Consider the following 17,491-nt stretch of genomic DNA (forward strand, 5'->3'; position numbering starts at 1 on the left):
ATTATTAACTTTTTAGACGGCTTTGGTGCTTTGGACATGTTCTAGTACCTTAAGATTTTGCATGAAAGGAAGTCTAGCACCCACGTTACTCGGGAGAATGTGAAAAGTGTTCATATGTAGTAAAAACTTGACAAAACCGCGCTTTTTCGTCATTTGCTATCGAATCAACTTCTTCCAACGTAGTCACATTTGCCGCTCGTCTCTCTGAGACGATTATATTTATCGTGTGCAAAGGTATGTCGCGTGCTGTGGTATGAGGAGACACTATACGCACCATAGTAGAACACAGAAAAAACTTCTATGTTGATGTAATAGGCAGTAAGAGGCAGTACGGTTAAAGTTTTAGATATCGATTATTGACTTTTCAGTCGGCTTTGGTACTTGGACATTACCTATTACCTTAATATTCTACATGAAGGGAGGTCTAGCGCCCACGTTGCACGGAAGAATGTGAAAAGTGTTCATATGTAGTAAAAACCTGAGAAATCCGGACGTTTTCGACATTTGCTATTGAATCAACTTCATGCCAGGTCGACATATTTGCCGCTCTACTCACTGAAACGATTGTATTTATCGTGTGCAAAGCTATGTCGCGTGCTGTGGTATGCGGAGACACTATACGCACCATAGTAGAACACAGCAGAAGCTTCTAAGTTGATCTAATAGACTGTAAGCAGCAGTACAATTGAAGTTTTAGATATCGACTATTGACTTTTTAGACGGCTTTGGTGCCTTGGACAAGTGCTAGTACCTTAAGAGTTTGCATGAAAGGAAGTCTAGCACCCACGTTACACGGGAGAATGTGTAAAGTGTTCATATGTAGTAAAAACCGGAGAAATCCACACGTTTTCGTCATTTGCTATCGAATCAACTTAATGCCAGGTCGTCACATTTGCCGCTCTTCTCACTGAAACGATTATATTTATCGTGTGCAAAGCTATGTCGCGTGCCGTGGTATGCGGAGACACTATACGCACCATAGCAGAACACAGAAGAAGCTTCTAAGTTGATATAATAGGCAGTAAACAGCAGTGCAATTCAAGTTTTAGTTATCGATTATTGACATTTTTAGGCGGATTTTGTGCCTTGGACATGAGCTAGGACCTTACGATTTTGCATGAAGGGATGACTAGTACCCACGTTACACAGGAGATTGTGAAAAGTGTTCATATGTAGTAAAAATCAGAGAAATCCGAAGGTTTTCATCTTTTGCTATCGAATCAACTTCATGCCAGGTCGTCACATTTGCCGCTCTTCTCTCTGAAACGATTATATTTATCGTGTGCAAAGCTATGTCGCGTGCTGTCTTATGCGGAGACACTATACGCACCATAGTAAAACACACAAGAAGCTTCTAAGTTGATGTAATACCCAGAAATCAGAAGTACAATTCAAGCTTTAGCTATCGATTATTGTCTTTTTAGACGGCTTTGGTGCCTTGGTCGTGAGCTAGGACCTTCAGATTTTGCATGAAGGGAGGTCTAGCGCCCACGTTGCACGGAAGAATGTGAAAAGTGTTCATATGTAGTACAAACCTGAGAAATCCCCACGTTTTCGTCATTGCTGTCGAATAAACTTCATGCCAGGTCGTCACATTTGCAACTCTTCTTTCTGAAACGGTTACATTTATCGTGTGCAAAGGTCTGTCGCATGCTGCCAAATGCGGAGACATTAAAAGCACCATAGTAGAACACACAAGAAGCTTCTACGTTGTTGTAATAGCCAGTAAGCAGCAGTATAATTCAAGTTTTAGATATCGATAATTGACTTCTTAGACGGCTTTGGTGCCTTGGACTAGTGCTAGTACCATAAGAGTTTGCATGAAAGGAAGTCTAGCACCCACGTTACTCGGGAGAATGTGAAAAGTGTTCATATGTAGTAAAAACGTGACACAACCGCACTTTTTCGTCATTTGCTATCGAATCAACTTCTTCCCAGGTAGTCACATTTTCCGCTCGTCTCTCTGAGACGATTATATTTATCGTGTGCAAATCTATGTCGCGTGCTGTGGTATGCGGAGACACTATACGCACCATAGTAGAACACAGAAGTAACTTCTATGTTGATGTAATAGGCAGTAAGAGGCAGTACAATTAAATTTTTAGATATCGATTATTGACTTTTTAGACGGCTGTGGTGCCTTGGACATGAGCTAGAACCTTAAGATTTTGCATGAAGGGAGGTCTAGCACCCACGGTGAACGGGAGAATGTGAAAAGTGTTCATATGTAGTACAAACTTGAGAAATGCGCACGTTTTCGTCATTTGCTATCGATTCAACTTCATGCCAGGTAGCCACATTTGCCGCTCGTCTCTCTGAAACGATTATATTTATCGTGTACGAAACTATGACGCGTGCTGCAGTATGCGGAGACACTATACGCACAATAGTAGAACACAGAAGAAGCTTCAAAGTTGATCTAATAGACAGTAAGCAGCTGTACAATTCAAGTTTTAGTTATCGATTATTGACTTTTCAGACGGCTTTGGTGCCTTGGACATTACCTATCACCTTAATATTCGACATGAAGGGAGGTCTAACGCCCACGTTGCACGGACGAATGTGAAAAGTGTTCAAATTTAGTAAAAACCTGAGAAATCCGCATGTTTGCTTCATTTGCTATCGAATCAACTTCATGCCAGGTCGTCACATTTGCCGCTTGTCACACTGAAGCGATTATATTTATCGTGTGCAAAGCTATGTCGCGTGCTGTGGTATGCGGAGACACTATAAACACCATAGCAGAACACAGAAGAAGCTTCTAAGTTGATATAATAGGCAGTAAACTGCAGTGCAATTCAAGTTTTAGTTACCGATTATTGACTTTTTAAACGGCTTTGGTGCTTTGGACATGTTCTAGTACCTTAAGATTTTGCATGAAAGGAAGTCTAGCACCCACGTTACTCGGGAGAATGTGAAAAGTGTTCATATGTAGTAAAAACGTGAGAAAACCGCACTTTTTCGTCATTTGCTACCGAATCAACTACTTCCCTGGTAGTCACATTAGCCGTGCCGCTCGTCTCTCTGAAACTATTATATTTATCGTGTGTAAAGCTATGACGCGTGCTGTGGTATGAGGAGACACTATACGCACCATAGTAGAACACAGAAGAAACTTCTATGTTGATGTAATAGGCAGTAAGAGGCAGTACAATTAAAGTTTTAGTTATCGATTATTGACATTTTTAGACGGCTTTGTGACTTAGACATGAGCTAGGACCTTACGATTTTGCATGAAGGGAGGTCTAGTACCCACGTTACACAGGAGATTGTGAAAAGTGTTCATATGTAGTAAAAATCAGAGAAATCAGAAGGTTTTCGTCATTTGCTATCGAGTCAACTTCATGCCAGGTCGTCACATTTGCCACTCTTCTCACTTTAACGATCATATTTATCGTGTGCAAAGCTATGTCGCGTGCTGTCTTACGCGCAGTCACTATACGCACCATAGTAGAACACACAAGAAGCTTCTAAGTTGATGTAATACCCAGTAATCAGGAGTACAATTCAAGTTTTAGTTATCGATTATTGACTTTTTAGACGGCTTTGATGCCTTGGTCATGGGCTAGGACCTTCAGATTTTGCATGAATTGAGGTCTAGCGCCCATGTTGCACGGAAGAATATGAAAAGTGTTCATATGTAGTAAAAACCTGAGCAATTCGCTCGTTTTCGACATCTGCTATTGAATCAACTTCATGCCAGGTCGACATATTTGCCGCTCTTCTCACTGAAACGATTATAATTATCGTGTGCAAAGCTATGACGCGTGTTGTAGTATGCGGAGACACTATACGCACAATAGTAGAACACAGAAGAAGCTTCAAAGTTGATCTAATAGACAATAAACAGCTGTACAATTCAAGTTTTAGTTATCGATTATTGATTTTTCAGACGGCTTTGGTGCCTTGGACATTACCTATTACCTTAATATTCTACATGAAGGGAGGTCTAGCGCCCACGTTGCACGGACGAATGTGAAAAGTGTTCATATGTAGTACAAACCTGAGAAATCTGCACGTTTTCGTCATTTGCTATCGAATCAACTTCATGCCAGGTCGTCACATTTGCCGCTCTTCTCACTGAAACGATTACATTTATCGTGTGCAAAGCTATGTCGCGTGCTGTGGTATGCGGAGACACTATACGCACCATAGTAGAACACAGAAGAAGCTTCTAAGTTGTTGTAATAGCCAATAAGCAGCAGTACAATTCAAGTTTTAGTTATCGATTATTGACTTTTTTCGGCTTTGGCGCCTTGGACATGAGCTAGGACCTTAAGATTTTGCATGACGGGAGGTCTAGCACCATAGTTGCAATGGAGAATGTGAAAAATGTTCATATGTAGTAAAAACTTGAGAAATCCGCACGTTTTCGTCATTTGATATCGAATCAACTTCATGACAGGTCGTCGCATTCGCATCTCTTCTCTCTGAAACGATTATATTTATCGTGTGCAAAGCTATGTCGCGTGCTGTGGTATGCGGAGACACTATACGCACCATAGTAGAACACAGAAGAAGCTTCTAAGTTGATGAAATAGCCAGTTCGCATGAGTACAATTCAAGTTTTAGGTATCGATTATTGATTTTTTAGACGGCTTTTCGCATTGGATTTTGCATGAATGGATTTGTAGCACCCACGTTGCATGGGAGAATGTGAAAAGTGTTCATATGTAGTAAAAACCTGAGAAAACCGCACGTTTTCGTCATTTGCTATCGAATCAATTTCATTCCAGGTAGTCACATTTGCCGCTCTTCTCTCTGAAACGATTATATTTATCGTGTACAAAGCTATGTCGCGTGCTGTGGTTTGCGGAGACACTGTACGCACCATAGTAGAATACAGAAGAAGCTTCTAAGTTGATGTAATAGCCAGTAAGCAGCAGTACAATACAAGTTTTAGTTATCGATTATTGACTTTTCATACGGCTTTGGTTCCTTGGACATGAGATAGGACCTTAGGATTCTGCATGAAGGGAGGTCTAGCACCCATGTTGCAAGGGAGAATGTGAAAAGTGTTCATACGTAGTAAAAACCTGAGAGATCCGCACGTTTTCGTCATTTGCTATCGAATAAACATCACGCCAGGTCGTCACATTCGCCGCTCTTCTCTCTGAAACGGTTTTATTTATCACGTGAAACGATACGTCGCGTGCTGTGGTATGCTGAGACACTATACGCACCATAGAAGAATACAGAAGAGGCTTCTAAGTTGGTGTTATAGCCAGTAAGCAGCAATACATTTTATGTTTTAGATATCGATTATTGACTTTTTTGTCGGCTTTGGTGTCTTGGACATGAGATAGGACCTTACGATTCTGCATGAAAGGAGGTCTAGCACCCACGTTACATGGGAGAATGTGAAAAGTGTTCATATGTAGTAAAAACCTGAGAAATCCGCACATTTTCGTCATTTGCTATCGAATCAACTTCATGCCAGGTCGTCGCATTCGCAGCTCTTCTCTCTGAAACGCTTATATTTATCGTGTTCAAAGCAATGTCGCGGGCTGCGGTATGCGGAGACATTATACGAACCATAGTAGAGCACAGAAGAAGCTTCTAAGTTGTTGTAATAGCCAGTAAGCAGCAGTACAATTCAAGTTTTAGTTATCGATTATTGACTTTTTTCGGCTTTGGCGCCTTGGACATGAGCTAGGACCTTAAGATTTTGTATGACGGGAGGTCTAGCACCATAGTTGCAATGGAGAATGTGAAAAATGTTCATATATAGTAGAAACTTGAGGAATCCGCACGTTTTCGTCATTTGCTATCGAATCAACTTCATGCCAGGTCGTCACATTTTCCCGCTCCTCTCTCTGAAACGATTATATCTCTCTTGTGCAAAACTATGTCGCGTGCTGTGGTATGCGGAGACACTATACGCACCATAGTAGAACACAGAAAAAGCTTCTAAATTGATGTATTAGCCAGTTCGCAGGCGTACAATGCAAGTTTTAGTTATCGATTATTGACTTTTTAGACGGCTTTGGTGCCTTGGTCATGATCTAGGACCTTAAGATTCTGCATGAAGGGAGGTCTAGCACCCACGTTGCCCGGGAGAATGTGAAAAGTGTTCATACGTAGTAAAAACCTGAAAAATCCCCACGTTTTCGTCATTTGCTATCGAATCAACTTCATGCCAGGCCGTCACATTCGCCGCTATTCTCTCTGAAACTATTATATTTATAGTGTGCAAAGCTATGTCGCGTGCTGTGGTATGCGGAGACACTATAGGCAATAAGCACCATAGTAGAACACAGAAGAAGCTTCTAAGTTGATGTAAAAGCCAGTAAGCAGCAGTACAATTCAAGTTTTTGTTATCGATTATTGCCTTTTTAGATGGCTCTGGTTCCTTGGACATGAGCTAGGACCTTAAGATTTAGCATGAAGTGAGGTCTAGCACCCACGTTACACGCAAGAATGTGAAAAATGTTCATATTTAGTAAAAACCTGAGAAAACCGCACGTTTTCGTCATTTGTTATCGAATCAATTTCATGCCAGGTAGTCACATTTGCCGCTCTTCTCTCTGAAACGATTATATTTATCGTGTGCAAAGCTATGTCGCGTCCTGTGGTTTGCGGAGACACTATACGCACCATAGTAGAATACAGAAGTAGCTTCTAAGTTGATGTAATAGCCAGTAAGCAGCAGTACTATTCAAGTTTTAGTTATCGATTATTGAGTTTTTCGATGGCTTTGGTGCCTTGGACATGTGCTGGGACCTTAAGATTCTGCATGAAGGGTGGTCTAGCACCCACGTTGCCCGGGAGAATGTGAAAAGTGTTCATATGTAGGAAAAGCCTGAGAAATCCCCACGTTATCGTCATTTCTATCGAATGAACATGATGCCAGGTCGTCACATTCGCCGCTCTTCTCTCTGAAACATTTATATATATCGTGTGGAAAGCTATGTCGCGTGTTGTGGTATGCGGAGACACTATACGCATCATTGTAGAACACAGAAGAAGCTTCTAAATTGATATAATAGCCAGTAAGCAGCAGTACAATTCAAGTTTTATTTATCGATTATTGAGTTTTTAGATGGCTTTGGTGCCTTGGACATGTGCTGGGACCTTAAGATTCTGCATGTAGCGTGGTCTAGCACCCACGTTACATGGGAGAATGTGGAAAGTGTTCATATGTAGTAAAAACCTGAGAGATCCGAACGTTTTCGTCATTTGCTATCGAATCAACATCATGCCAGGTCGTCACATTCGCCGCTCTTCTCTCTGAAACGCTTATATTTATCGTGTTCAAAGCTATGTCGCGGGCTGCGGTATGCGGAGACACTATACACACCATAGTAGAACACCGAAGAAGCTTCTAAAATGATGCAATAGCCAGTAAGGGGCAGTACAATTCAAGTTTTAGTTGTCTGTTATTGACATTATAGACGGCTTTGGTGCCTTGGACATGAGCTAGGACCTTACCATTTTGCTTGAAGGGAGGTCTAGCAACCAAGTTGCATGGGAGAATGTGAAAAGTGTTCATATGTAGTAAAAACCTGAGTAATCTGCATGTTTTCGTCATTTGATATCGAATCAACTTCATGACAGGTCGTCGCATTCGCATCTCTTCTCTCTGAAACGATTATATTTATCGTGTGCAAAGCCATGTCGCGTGCTGTGGTATGCGGAGACACTATACGCACCATAGTAGAACACAGAAGAAGCTTCTTAGTTGATGTAATAGCCAGTTCGCAGGAGTACAATTCAAGTTTTAGGTATCGATTATTGACTTTTTAGACGGCTTTTCGCATTGGACATGAGCTATAACCTTAAGATTTTGCACGAATGAATTTGTAGCACCCACGTTGCATGGGAGAATGTGAAAAGTGTTCATATGTAGTAAAAACCTGAGAAAACCGCACATTTTCGTCATTTGCTATCGAATCAATTTCATGCCAGGTCGTCGCATTCGCATCTCTTCTCTCTCAAACGACTATATTTATCGTGTTCGAAGCTATGTCGCGTGCTGTGGTATGCTGAGACACTACATCCACCATAGTCGAACACAGAAGAAGCTTCCAAGTTGATGTAATAGTGAGTAAGAAGCAGTACAATTCAAGTTTTAATGATCGATTATTGACATTTTAGACGCCTTTGGTGCCTTGGACATGAGCTAAGACCTTACGATATTGCATGTAAGGAGGTCTAGCACCCATGTTGCATGGGAGAAAGTGAAAAGTGGTCATACGTTGTGAAAGCCTTAAAAAATCCGCACGTTTACGTCATTTGCTATCGAATCTTCTTCATGCCAGGTCGTCACATTTGCCTCTCATCTCTCTGAAACGATTATATTTATCGTGTGCAAAGCTATGTCGCGTGCTGTGGTATGCGGAGGCACTATACGCACCATAGTAGAACACAGAAGAAGCTTCTAAGTTGATGTAATAGCCAGTAAGGAGCAGTAAAACTGAAGTTTTTGTTAGCGATTATTGACTTTTTAGACGGCTTTGGTGCCTTGGACATGAGCTAGGACCTTAAGATGTAGCATGAAATGAGATTTAGCACCCACATTACACGGGAGAATGTGAAAAGTGTTAATATGTAGTAAAAACCTAAAAAATCGGCAGGTTTTCGTCATTTGCATTCGAATCAACTTCATGCCTGATCGTCACATTGGCCGCTCTTCTCTCTGAAACGATTCTATTTATCGTGTGCAAAGCTATGTCGAGTGCTGTGGTATGCGGAGACACTATACGCACCATAGTAGAACACAGAAGAAGCTTCTAAGTTGATGTAATAGCCAGTAATCAGCATTACAATTTAAGTTTTAGATATCGATTATTGACTTTTTCACGGCTTTGGTACCTTGGAAATTAGCTAGGAGACAATATACGCACCATAGTAGAACACAGAAGACGCTTCTAAGTTGATGTAATAGCCAGTAAGCGGCAGTACAATTCAAGTTTTAGTTATCGAATGTTGACTTTTTAGAAGGCTTTGTTGCCTTAGACATGCTAGGACCTTAAGATTTTGCATGTAGGGAGGTCCAGCACCCACGTTGCATGGGAGAAAGTGAAAAGTGTTCATTTGTAGTAAAAACCTGAGAAATCCGCACGTTTTCGTCATTTGCTATCAAATCATTTTCATACCAGGTCGACACATTTGCCGCTCTTCTCTGTGAAGCCATTACAATTATCGTGTGCAAAGCTATGTCGCGTTCTGCGGTAAGCGGAGACACTATACATACCATAGTAGAACACAGAAGAAGCTTCCAAGTTGATGTAGTAGCCAGTAAGCAGCAGTACAATTCAAGTTTTAGTATCGATTGTTGAGTTTTTAGACGGCTTTGGTGCCTTGGACATGAGCTAGGACCTTACGATTTTGCATGGAGGGAGGTCTACCACCCGCGTTGAATGCGAGAATGTGAAAAGTGTTCATATGTAGTAAAAACCAGAGAAATCGGCATGTTTTCGTCAGTTGCTATCGAATCAACTTCATGCCAGATCGTCATATTTGCCGCTCTTCTCTCTGAAACGATTATATTTATCGTGAGCAAAGCTATGTCGCATGCTGTGGTATGCAGAGACACTATACGCACCATAGTAGAACACAGAGGAAACTCGTGTGCAAGACTATGTCGCGTGCTGTGGTATGGGAGACACTATACGCACCATAGTAGAACACAGAAGAAGCTTCTAAGTTGATGTAACAGCCAGTTCGCAGGAGTACACTTCAAGTTTTAGTTATCTATTAGTGACTTTTTAGACGGCTTTGGTGCCTTGGACATGAGCTAGAACCTTAAGATTTTGCATTAAGGGAGGTCTAGCATCCACGTTGCATGGGCGAATGTGAAAAGTGTTCATATGTAGTAAATACCTGAGAAATCCGCACGGTTTCGTCATTTGCTATCGAATCAACTTCATGCCAGGTCGTCATATTTGCCGCTCCTCTCAATGAAACGATTATTTCTCTCGTGTGCAAAACTATGTCGCGTGCTGTGGTATGAGGAGACACAGTAAGCACAATAGTAGAACACAGAAGAAGCTTCTAAGTTGATGTAATAGCCAGTTCGCATTAGTACAATTCAAGTTTTAGTTGTCGATTATTGACTTTGTAGACGGCTTTGGTGCCTTGGACATGAGCTAGGACGTTAAGATTCTGCATGAAGGGAGGCCTAGCACCCACGTTGCATGTAAGAATGCGAAAAGTGTTCATACGTAGTAAAAACCTCAGAAATCCACATGTTTTCGTCATTTGCTATCGAATCAACTTCATGCCAGGTCGTCACAATTGCCGCTCTTCTCTCTGAAACGATTATATTTATCGTGTGCAAAAGCTATGTCGCGTGCTGTGGTACGCGGACACACTATACGCACCATAGTAGAACACAGAAAAAGCTTCTAAGTTGATGTAATAGCCAGTTCGCAGGAGTACAATTCAAGTTTTAGTTATCGATTATTGACTTTTCAGACGGCTTTGGTGCCTTGGACATGAGCTAGGACTTTAAGATTTTGCATGAAGTGACGTCTAGCACCCACGTTGCATGGGAGAATGTGAAAAGTGTTCATATGTAGTAAAAACCTGAGAAATCCCCACGTTTTCCTCATCTTCTGTCGAATTAACTTCATGCCTGATCGTCACATTTGCCGCTCTTCTCTCAGAAACGATTATATTTATCGTGTTTAAAAGCTATGTCGCGTGCTGTGGTACGCGGACACACTATACGCACCATAGTAGAACACAGAAGAAGCTTCTAAGCTGATGTAATACCCAAAAAGCAGCAGTACATTTCAAGTTTTAGCTATCGATTATTGACTTTCTAGACGGCTGTTGTGCCTTGGACATGAGCTAGGACCTTACTATTTTGCATGAAGGGAGGTCTAGAACCCACGTTGCCCGGGAGAATGTGAAAAGTGTTCATACGTAGTAAAAACCTGCAAACTCCGCACGTTTTCGTCATTTGGTATCGAATCAAATTCATGCCAGGTCGTCACATTCGCCGCTCTTCTTTCTGAAATGATTATATTTATCGTGTGGAAAGCTATGTCGCGTGCTGTTTCATGCGGAGACACTATATGCACTATCGTAGAACACAGAAGAAGCTTCCAAGTTGATGTAATAGCCAGTAAGCAGCAGTGCAATCCAAGTTTTAGTTATCGATTATTGACTTTTTGACGGCTTTGGAGCCTTGGACATGAGCTAGGACCTTAAGAATCTGCATGAAAGGTGGTCTAGCACCCACGTTGCATGGGAGAATTTGAAAAGTGTTCATATGTAGTAAAAACCTAAGAAATACGCACGTTTTTGTATTTGCTAACGAATCAACTTCATGCCAGGTTGTCACATTTACCGCTCTTCCCTCTGAAACATTTATATAAATCGTGTGGAAAGCTATGTCGCTAGCTGTGGTCTGCGAAGACACTATTCGCACCATAGTAGAACACAGAAGAAGCTTCTAAGTTGATGTAATAGCCAGTTCGCAGGAGTAAAATTCAAGTTTTAGATGTCGATTATTGACTTTGTAGACGGCTTTGGTGCCTTGGACATGAGCTAGGACGTTAAGATTCTGCATGAAGGGAGGAGAAACAGCCGCGTTGCACGGGAGAATGTGAAAAGTGTTCATATGTAGTAAAAACTTGAGAAATCCGCACGTTTTCGTCATTTGCTATCAAATCAACTTCATGCCAGGTCGCTACATTTGCCGCTCCTCTCAATGAATCTATTATATCTCTCGTGTGCAAAACTATGTCGCGTGCTGTGGTATGGGAGACACTATACGCACCATAGTAGAACACAGAAGAAGCTTCAAAGTTGATGTAATAGCCAGTTCGCAGGAGTACAATTCAAGTTTTAGTTATCGATTATTGACTTTTTAGACGGCTTTGGTGCCTTGGACATGAGCTAGCACCTTAAGATTCTGCATGAAGGGAGGTCTAGCACCCACGTTGCATGTGAGAATGCGAAAAGTAATCATATGTAGTAAACACCTAAGAAATCCGCACGGTTTCGTCATTTGCTATCGAATCAACTTCATGCCAGGTCGTCACATTCGCCGCTAATCTCTCTGAAACTATTATATTTTTCGTGTGCAAAGCTATGTCACGTGCTGTGGTATGCGGAGACACTATACGCACCATAGTAGAACACAGAAGAAGCTTCTAAGTTGATGTAATAGCCAGTAAGCAGCAGTACAATTCAAGTTTTAGTTATCAATTATTGACTTTTTAGATGGCTTTGGTGCCTTGGATATGAGCTAGGGCCTTACGATTTTTCATGAAGGGATGTCTAGCACCCACGTTATCCGGGAGTATGTGAAATTTTACATATGTAGAAAAAACAGAGAAATCAGCACGTTTTCGTCATTTGCTCTCAAATCAACTTCATGCCAGGTCGTCATATTTGCCGCTCCTCTCAATGAAACGATTATTTCTCTCGTGTGCAAAACTATGTCGCGTGCTCTGGTATGAGGAGACACAGTAAGCACAATAGTAGAACACAGAAGAAGCTTCTAAGTTGATGTAATAGCCAGTTCGCAGGAGTACAATTCAAGTTTTTGTTGTCGATTATTGACTTTGTAGACGGCTTTGGTGCCTTGGACATGAGCTAGGACCTTAAGATTCTGCATGAAGGGAGGCCTAGCACCCACGTTGCATGTGAGAATGCGAAAAGTGTTCATACGTAGTAAAAACCTCAGAAATCCACACGTTTTCGTCATTTGCTATCGAATTAACTTCATGCCAGGTCGTCACAATTGCCGCTCTTCTCTCTGAAACGATTATATTTATCGTGTGCAAAGCTAAGTCGCGTGCTGTGGTTTGCGGAGACACTATACGCACCATAGTAGAATACAGAAGAAGCTTCTAAGTTAATGTAATTGCCAGTAAGGGGCAGTACAATTCAAGATTTATTTATCGATTATTGACTTTGTAGACGGCTTTGGTGACTTATCATGAGCTAGGAATTTAAGATTTTCCATGAAGTGACGTCTAGCACCCACGTTGCATGGGAGAATGTGAAAAGTGTTCATATGTAGTAAAAACCTAAGAAATCCGCACATTTTCGTCATTTGGTACCGAATCAACTTCATGCCAGGTCGTCACATTTGCCGCTCTTCTCTCTGAAACGATTATATTTATCGTGTGCAAAGCTATGTCACGTGCTGTGGTATGCGGAGACAATATACCTACCATAGTAGAACACAGAAGAAGCTTCTAAGCTGATGTAATACCCAAAAACCAGCAGTACATTTCAAGTTTTAGCTATCGATTATTGACTTTTTAGACGGCTGTTGTGCCTTGGACATGAGCTAGGACCTTACTATTTTGCATGAAGGAGGTCTAGAACCCACGTTGCGCGGGAGAATGTGAAAAGTGTTCATACGTAGTAAAAACCTGAAAATTCCGCACGATTTCGTCATTTGGTATCGAATCAAATTCATGCCAGGTCGTCACATTCGCCGCTCTTCTTTCTGAAACGATTATATTTATCGTGTGGAAAGCTATGTCGCGTGCTGTTTCATGCGGAGACACTATATGCACCATAGTAGAACACAGAAGAAGCTTCCAAGTTGATGTAATAGCCAGTAAGCAGCAGTGCAATCCAAGTTTTAGTTATCGATTATTGACTTTTTGACGGCTTGGGGCCTTGGACATGAGCTAGGACCTTAAGATTCTGCAAGGAAGGGTGGTCTAGCACCCACGTTGCATGGGAGAATTTGAAAAGTGTTCATATGTAGTAAAAACCTAAGAAATACGCACGTTTTTATATTTGCTAACGAATCAACTTCATGCCAGATTGTCACATTTACCGCTCTTCCCTCTGAAACATTTATATAAATCGTGTGGAAAGCGATGTCGCTTGCTGTGGTATGCGGGTACACTATATGCACCATAGTTAAACACAGAAGAAGCTTCTATGTTGATGTAATAGGCAGTAAGCAGCAGTACAATTCAAGTTTTAGTTATCGATTATTGACTTTTTAGACGGCTTTGGTTTCTTGGACATGCGCTAGGACCTTAAGATTTTGCATGAAGGGAGGTCTAGCACCCACGATGCATGGGAGTATGTGAAGAGTGTTCATATGTAGTAAAACCCTGAGAAATCCGCACATTTTCGTCATTTGCTATCGAATCAACTTCATGCCAGGTCGTCACATTTGCCTATCCTCTCTCTGAAACGATTATCTCTCTCGTGTGCAAAACTATGTCGCGTGCTGTGGTCTGTGAAGACACTATACGCACTATAGTAGAACACAGAAGAAGCGTCAAAATGATGTAATAGCCATTAAGCAGCAGTACAATTCAAGTTTTAGTTATCGATTATTGCCTTTTTAGACAGCTTTGGTGCCTTGGACATGGACTAGGACCCTAAGATTCTCCATGAATGGAGGTCTAGCACCCACGTTGCCCGGGAGAATGTGAAAAGTGTTCATATGTAGGCAAAGCCTGAGAAATCTCCACGTTTTCGTCATTTCTATCGAATGAACATCATCCCAGGTCGTCACATTCGCCGCTCTTCTCTCTGAAACATTTATATATATCGTGTGGAAAGCTATGTCGCGTGCTGTGGTATGCGGAGACACTATACGCACCATAGTAGAGCACACAAGAAGCTTCTAAGTTGTTGTAATAGCCAGTAAGCAGCAGTACAATTCAAGTTTTAGTTATCGATTATTGACTTTCTTCGGCATTGGCGCCTTGGACATGAGCTAGGACCTTAAGATTTTGCATGACGGGAGGTCTAGCACCATAGTTGCAATGGAGAATGTGAAAAATGTTCATATGTAGTAAAAACTTGAGAAATCCGCACGTTTTCGTCATTTGCTATCGAATCAACTTCATGACAGGTCGTCACATTTTCCCGCTTCTCTCTCTGAAACGATTATATCTCTCTTGTGCAAAACTATGTCGCGTGCTGTGGTATGCGGAGACACTATACGCACCATAGTAGAACACAGAAGAAGCTTCTAAATTGATGTATTAGCCAGTTCGCAGGAGTACAATTCAAGTTTTAGTTAGCGATTATTGCCTTTTTAGACGGCTCTGGTTCCTTGGACTTGAGCTAGGACCTTAAAATTTGGCATGAAGTGACGTCTAGCACCCACGTTACACGCAAGAATGTGAAAAGTGTTCATATGTAGGAAAAGCTTGAGAAATCCCCACGTTTTCCTCATTTGCTGTCGAATCAACTTCATGCCTGATCGTCACATTTGCCGCTCTTCTCTCTGAAACGATTATATTTATCGTGTGCAAAGCTATTTTGCTTGCTGTGCTATGCGGAGACACTATACGCACCATAGTAGAACACAGAAGAAGCTTCTAAAATGATGTAATAGCCAGTAATGGGCAGTACAATTCAAGTTTTAGTTGTCGATTATTGACATTATAGACGGCTTTGGTGCCTTGGACATGAGCTAGGACATTACCATTTTGCTTGAAGGGAGGTCTAGCACCCACGTTGCATGGGAGAATGTGAAAAGTGTTCATATGTAGTAAAAACCTGAGAAAACCGCACGTTATCGTCATTTGCTATCGAATCAATTTCATGCCAGGTAGTCACATTTGCCGCTCTTCTCTCTGAAACGATTATATTTATCGTGTACAAAGCTATGTCGCATGCTGTGGTTTGCGGAGACACTGTACGCACCATAGCAGAATACAGAAGAAGCTTCTGAGTTGATGTTATAGCCAGTAAGCAGCAGTACATTTAAAGTTTTAGATATCCATTATTGACTTTTTTGACGGCTTTGGTGTCTTGGACATGAGATAGGACCTTAAGATTCTGCAAGATGGGAGGTCTAGCACCCACGTTACATAGGAGAATGTGAAGAGTTTCCATATGTAGTAATAACCTGAGAAATCCGCACGTTTTCGTCATTTGCTATCGAATCAACTTCATGCCAGGTCGTCACATTCGCAGCTCTTCTCTCTGAAACGAGTAGATTTATCACGTGAAACGATATGTCGCGTGCTGTGGTATGCTGAGACACTATACGCACCATAGAAGAATACAGAAGAAGCTTCTAAGTTGATGTTATAGCCAGTAAGCAGCAATACATTTTAAGTTTTAGATATCGATTATTGACTTTTTTGTCGGCTTTGGTGTCTTGGACATGAGATAGGACCTTAAGATTATGCATGAAAGGAGGTCTAGCACCCACGTTACATGGGAGAAAGTGAAAAGTGTCCATATGTAGTAATAACCTGAGAAATCCGCACGTTTTTGTCATTTGCTATCGAATCAACTTCATGTCAGGTCGTCACATCTGCCGCTCTTCTTTCTGACACATTTATATATATCGTGTGGAAAGCTATGTCGCTTGCTGTGGTATGCGGAGACACTATACCCACCACAGTAGAGCACAGAAGAAGTTTCTAAGTTGATGTAATAGCCAGTTCGCAGGAGTACTATTCAAGTTTTAGCTATCGATTATTGACTTTTTAGACGGCTTTTGTGCCTTGGACAAGAGCTAGGACCTTAATATTTTGCATAAAGGGAGGTCTAGAACCCACGATGCATTTGAGAATTTGAAAAGTGTTCATATGTAGTAAAAACCTGAGAAATCCGCACATTTTCGTCATTTGCTATCGAATCAACTTCATGCCAGGTCGTCGCATTCGCAGCTCTTCACTCTGAAACGCTTATATTTATCGTGTTCAAAGCTATGTCGCGGGCTGCGGTATGCGGAGACACTATATGCACCATAGTAGAGCACAGAAGAAGCTTCTAAGTTGTTGTAATAGCCAGTAAGGAGCAGTACAATTCAAGTTTTAGTTATCGATTATTGACTTTTTTCGGCTTTGGCGCCTTGGACATGAGCTAGGACCTTAAGACTTTGCATGACGGGAGGTCTAGCACCATAGTTGCAATGGAGAATGTGAAAAATGTTCATATATAGTAAAAACTTGAGGAGTCCGCACGTTTTCGTCATTTGCTATCGAATCAACTTCATGCCAGGTCGTCACATTTTCCCGCTCCTCTCTCTGAAACGATTATATCTCTCTTGTGCAAAACTATGTCGCGTGCTGTGGTATGCGGAGACACTATACGCACCATAGTAGAATACAGAAGTAGCTTCTAAGTTGATGTAATAGCCAGTAAGCAGCAGTACTATTCAAGTTTTAGTTATCGATTATTGACTTTTTAGATAGCTTTGGTGCCTTGGACATGGGCTAGGACCCTAAGATTCTCCATGAAGGGAGGTCTAGCAGCCACGTTGCCCGGGAGAATGTGAAAAGTGTTCATATGTAGGAAAAGCCTGAGAAATCTCCACGTAATCGTCATTTCTATCGAATGAACATGATGCCAGGTCGTCACATTCGCCGCTCTTCTCTCTGAAACATTTATCTATATCGTGTGGAAAGCTATGTCGCGTGCTGTGGTATGCGGAGACACTATACGCACCATAGTAGAACACCGAAGAAGCTTCTAAAATGATGTAATAGCCAGTAAGGGGCAGTACAATTCAAGTTTTAGTTGTCTATTATTGACATTATAGAAGGCTTTGGTGCCTTGGACATGAGCTAGGACATTACCATTTTGC

The sequence above is a fragment of the Schistocerca gregaria genome, chromosome X (assembly GCF_023897955.1).
Source record: "Schistocerca gregaria isolate iqSchGreg1 chromosome X, iqSchGreg1.2, whole genome shotgun sequence".
NCBI classification, from domain to species: domain Eukaryota; kingdom Metazoa; phylum Arthropoda; class Insecta; order Orthoptera; family Acrididae; genus Schistocerca; species Schistocerca gregaria.